Raw genomic sequence first — 5,860 nt, 5'->3', positions numbered from 1 at the left:
ATTTTTAATAAAGAGCCAAGAAGAGAAAAAGCCCTGTGTTTTAGTTCTTAAAATATAAGTATAATAAGGGGCACCTGGGTGGCTCAGTGGGTTAAGCATCTGTCAGCCTTGGGCTCGGGTCATGACCCCAGGGTTCTGGTATCGAACCCCACGTCAGGTTCCTCGCTCAGCGGGGAGCCTGCTTCTCCCTCTCCCTTTGCTGCTACCCCTGCTTGTGCTCTCTTGCTCTTTCTCTCTCTGTCAAATAAGTAAATAAAATCTTAAAAATATATATAAGTATAATAAGACTACAAACTGCACTCTTCACATTCTTGTATGAAGATTAGGAAAAATGCACTTAAGTGATGTTATGAAAACTACAAGACAATCTAAATCAAATGTTTAACTTGGGCTAGGAGGACACACATTATACTTTCTGGATATTTAAACTGTTTTGGTTTTGGGGCGCCTGGGTGGCTCTGTCGGTTAAGTCTCTGACTCTTGATTTGGCTCAGGTCATGATCTCATGGTCTTGGGATCAAGCCCCATGTTGGACTCCACACTCAGCAGGGAGTCTGCTGGAGATTCTCTCTTTCCCTCTCCCTCTGTCCCTCCTCCCCACTCTCTAAAATAAATAAATAAATATCTCTAAAATGTTTTGGCTTTGTTGTCCATGTAAATTAAAAATAGTATATTTTTAATGAAATTAAAAAATAGAGATAAACATAATGAAAATTAATAGTTTTCAATCCCAACTATCCCATCTCCCTGTTCTCTTCTCATAAGGCGATTTCCTCTTGGTTTTTTGTTTGCTTTTCTATTTGGGGTGGTTTTCTCTGAAGTGAACCAAGGATGGTCTATTTTTTATAATTTTGTCCAGAATGAATCTCAAGTGTTTTCATTTAGCCACAGCCAAGTATACCTTCAAATTGTTACTTTTCATATCATCACCCTATGCGGTGCCCAGAGCCCTATCTGCCTTTATTCTGAGAACTCGTGAACATTCATTAAGATTGCAAGATCAATGAGGAAACAGAAGGTGCTAAATATGATGAATTAGATCTAATTTCAGACAGTCATCTATGTAAAAAAAATTGTCTCTACTGAGAGAGGAAAATTCCTGTAGCCTCCCATTATAGCTTAGGTGGTTTTTTCAATTCCCATGTAATCTCAGGATATTTATGATGGAAACTCCTGGATTGAAAAGAAGATACTAGTCCTCCACATTAGGGAGCCTTTCTCACAGCATGATCCCATCATATTAGTGACACTGAGTCCATGACCATTAGACCCATTTTATTTTAATTAGTCTTCCTCCTACTCTTACCTGCATATAACCTTCCTTCACCTTGAAAATATCTTTGTCATCGTTGGGATAGGAAAGACTTCTTTTATATAAAGGTCTTCCTATTAAATATCTCTTTTCTCTTCTAACATGATTTCTGATATATTTTTCTGGGGAGAAATGTTATTTTTCTTTTGTTCTTTTTTTGTTGTTGTTGTTATGAAATGGGCTAATGCACATGGAAGGATCTAGTTGAGTGAATATCTCAGTCTTGAATGTGAAACTAATGAAAGAGGGTGAGGGAATGTCCACCCCCCAGTAACAAAATAATATTGCCAAGAGTTAGCTTATCCTTCCTTAATTTTATCCTGTTACCTAAGTGTATTACTCTGAATGTATTGGTGCATGACAAATTATGATAAATTTAGAAACTTAAAACAGCACATGTTTGTATGTCATAGTATCTATGGATCAGGAGCTGAGCATGGCTTAGACCTCAGCTCAGGGCTTCACAAGGCTAGAATCAAAGTCGTGGCCACATTGAATTCTCATCTAAAACTGAGTCCTCTTCCAAGTTTATTCAGGCTGATGGCAGAATTTAGTTCCTTGTGGTTGTAGAACTGAGATCCTTGCCTCCTAGTGGCTGCCCCTCTTTATAGATGGTCACACCATGGATGCTTGCTTCTTCAAGGCCAGAAGGAAAGCACTCCTTTCTCTCTCACCTCTAGAGTCTTTTTTAAGTATGCAACTGATTAGGTCAGCTGTACCTACAATATTTTCTTTTTGATTAACTGAAAATTGATTAATTTAGAACCTATGTTACATCTGGGAAATAGCGTAATCTTTCCATTTAACGTAATCTAATCACAAAGCAACATCCCATCATCTTCATAAATCCCACTGAAATTCAAGGGCACATGATTATACATATGTACACCAGGGCATGGGAATTTTGAGGTCATCTTAGAGCTGCCTACCATACCAACATATTCCTTAAAAATATGCTGTAAGTGCTGCTACATAGTTTATTGAATTTAAACATTGCCTTTTGATTCTTGGTAAGATAACTAAGAATTGAATTCATATATGCCAGGACAAATAATACTTTAAAATTTTTTTTCCAATGTATTAATTCTTAGTTCCTCCACTACTGACATCTAAGTTTGCTTATTAAAGACAAAGTTTTTGTACAGCTGGATTGAGACAGCTCTTTGCTTATCTCCAGGGATGCTTGAGAGTTGATTTTTGACTCTTGGCTATGTAGGGCAGTGAGCTAGCTAACTAAGTAACTAAGTCAGTTAACATAAAAACTAACTAGCATAAAAACTAATGGTAAGTTTTTTAAAAGTTCAAACTTCCTGTGTGGAACCTAGAACCAATTTGTTTATTTATAACATACTTGAGATAATTAGTTATATTTCCTGTCTCTACCATATAACCAGACTATGCAGGAAACTTCTGTCTGAGCTCTCCTAAAACCAAGTTTTTGCATATAAGAATCAGCACAAATATCAGCAGTTTTATTCAGGGATGAATCATGCCTTTGTAGAAGTAAGAATATTGGGAAGCTTTTTCCTACATGGTTTTTTGGTCCCCAACTGCTTATTTGAATTTTCTCCTGCTGTATTATATTATGTGCCTTTTTAAAAAGCCTTATATGGGTATGCTTACTAAAATCTTATGATTTCTTTCAATTATCTAAACCTGAAAATCTTTGGAACATTTATCTTTTTTTAAGATTTTATTTATTTATTTGTCAGATGGAGAGAGAGCACAAGCTGGGGGAGTAGCAGGCAGAGGGAGAAGCAGGCTCCCCTCTGAGCAAGGAACCTGACATGGGACTCAGTCCCAGGACCCTGGGATCATTACCTGAGCCAAAGGCAGACAGTTAACCAACTGAGCCACCCAGGCGCCCCTCTTTGGAACATTTAAACCCCCTTTTTCATTTCTGTAATTTTGGACTTTTTAAATTTTTTCTCTTTATGTTTTAGTGTAGTAGGAGTTAGAAAGCCTTCTCTGAAGAGCTGGATGGTAAACATTATCAACTTCGTCAGCCAATCTCTGTTCAACTATTCAACTCCACCATGGTAGTGCAAATGAAGACATTGATAATACATAAATGAATGGTTTGGCTGTGTTACAAAAGAACTTCATTTATAAAAACAGATGGTGGGGTAAATTTAGTCTGTAAGTCATAGTTTGCCAACCCCTGCCAAAATGGCTAAAATGAGAATATGTAGGCACGAACCCTACTCTCCACGTTGCCTCATCACATCTTAGCAGTTGTAAATGTACTTATTAATTTTACTGTACAAAACCAGTTGTGTCTTTCCAGCTCATTGTAAAAGGTAAAAATCCATAAAGTATATGTGTCGGCCAACCTGCAGTGTGTCTGGCAATGATCTCATCTTCTGGTGTTCATACCTTTGTATAATTTCCTTCCACATTGTACCAGGGTTGATCTGTGTCACCAATAGAATACAGTGGGGATCATAATATGCCACTTCTAAGGCTAAATCATAAAAGATAGCATGGCTTCCTCCTCTTTTCTCTCTCGCACATCACTTGATATAGGGGATGCCAACTACTGTATCATGAGAAACCCTGTTGCAAGGACAGTGTGACAATGAACTAAAGTATTTTATGCATAGTGAGCAAGGAAACCAAGTCCAACGTCAGGTAATGAGACTTCCTCTTCCTTGACAGCTTCTAACTCTCCAGCCTTAGACAAACCTTCAGACGACATAGTCCCAGCCAGCATCTTGATGGAAACCTCATGAGAAACCTTGAACCAAATTCATTCTGCTAAGTTGTTCTAAGATTCCTAACCCTCAGAAAGTGTGTGATATAATACCTGTCTATTTTTAAGCTACTAAGTGTTGGAATAATGTATTACATAGCAATAGATATTTCAGATTTTGGTACCAGAAGAAACCATAAAGAAACAAACAGAGTACTTGAACCATGACAGTGGATGGAAGCTGGGAGGCCTAGAAAGACCAAAACCTTCTGCCTGCACCTTTTTCCCCCTCCCACGCCCAGCCTGAGCCCCCACCAGCTGGCAAGTCCAAGCCAGGCTTACTTGCCTTCATTTTTAGAGACACTTTTCCATTCACTGTAAATTTACTTAATTTTTTAAAAGATTTTATTTATTTATTTGAGAGAGAGAGAGAGTGCGTGAGAAGCAGGCTCCCCCCTGAGCCAGGGGCTCAAAGTGAGGCTCCATCCCAGCACCCTGGGATCATGACCTGAACCAAAGGCAGATGCTTAACCAACTGAACCACCCAGATGCCCCTACTCACTATAATTTTAATTGTTCACTTTGGAAAATTTGGGAACCAAAAACCAGATACAAGCAAAAAGTGAATATGTGTATAAGACACATGTCTGTACACATAAATTAGTACACATGTGTATATGCAGGGGTTAATGTTTGTCCACCCTTTATTGTGAAATACAACACACTTACAGTGCATGAAGCAGAAGGCGTGTAGTTTAGCCAATAGTCATCACATGCCTGCCATGCCACTGAAGACCCCAGAGACGGTCCTTTGGGATCACCCGCTATGCTGTCCAGTGGCCCCCATCCTGATTTTGGGCATACCATTTCCTTGTTGTTCTTTGTAGTTTATAAATATGTATCCCTCAACAGGTTAGTCTGGCTTAATTTTGAGCTATATGTGAATAAAATGACCCATTTATATTAAAAAAAAAATGATGGAAGGTTTCTAGTGAGGGCATACAGGGAAGTGAGAAACATGTTTTAGAAACTGGAATAAGAAGAATTCTTACTGTTCAGTGGCATCAAGTTTAGCATCACTGTAATATGTGGAATGTAGAAAATGTACCTAATAAATTGAGTGAACAAGCTAAAGTTATTTCTAGCCAGATTGTTGAAGATAGGGCCTAGTTTCTTCCTCTTGCTTATATTACAATGCAGTAGGAGACCCATTAGCTAAGGAAAGGCCTTTAAAACAAGGAGCCAGAGCTCACTGGTTTTGAATATATATACACACAATGGACTATTATGCAGCCATCAAAAAAACCGAAATCTTGCCATTTGCAACCACGGGGATGGAACTAGAGGGTATTATGTGGGCGAAATAAGTCAATCAGAGAAAGACAAGTATCATATGATCTCACTGATATGAGGAATTCTTAATCTCAGGAAACAAACTGAGGGTTGCTGGAGTGGTGGGGGGTGGGAGGGATGGGGTGGCTGGGTGATAGACATTGAGGAGGGTATGTGCTATGGTGAGCACTGTGAATTGTGTAAGACTGTTGAATCACAGACCTGTACCTCTGAAACAAATAGTACATTATATGTTAAAAAAAAAATAGAAGAAGATAGCAAGAAGGGAAAAATGAAGGGGGGGAAATTGGAGGGGGAGATGATTGGACTATGAGACTACAGACTCTGAGAGACTATGGACTCTGAGAAACAAACTGAGGGTTCTAGAGGGGAGAGGGGTGAGGGGATGAGTTGGCTTGGTGATGGGTATTAAAGAGGGTACATACTGAATGGAGCACTGGGTGTTATATGCAAACAATGAATCGTGGAACACTACATCAAAAACTAATTATGTAATGTATGGT

Source organism: Mirounga angustirostris, unplaced genomic scaffold, assembly GCF_029215605.1.
Source record: "Mirounga angustirostris isolate CCGP_5_RB_7025 unplaced genomic scaffold, mMirAng1.0.hap1 SCAF_5, whole genome shotgun sequence".
Classification (NCBI taxonomy): Eukaryota; Metazoa; Chordata; class Mammalia; order Carnivora; family Phocidae; genus Mirounga; species Mirounga angustirostris.
This window is presented reverse-complemented; position numbering follows the sequence as displayed.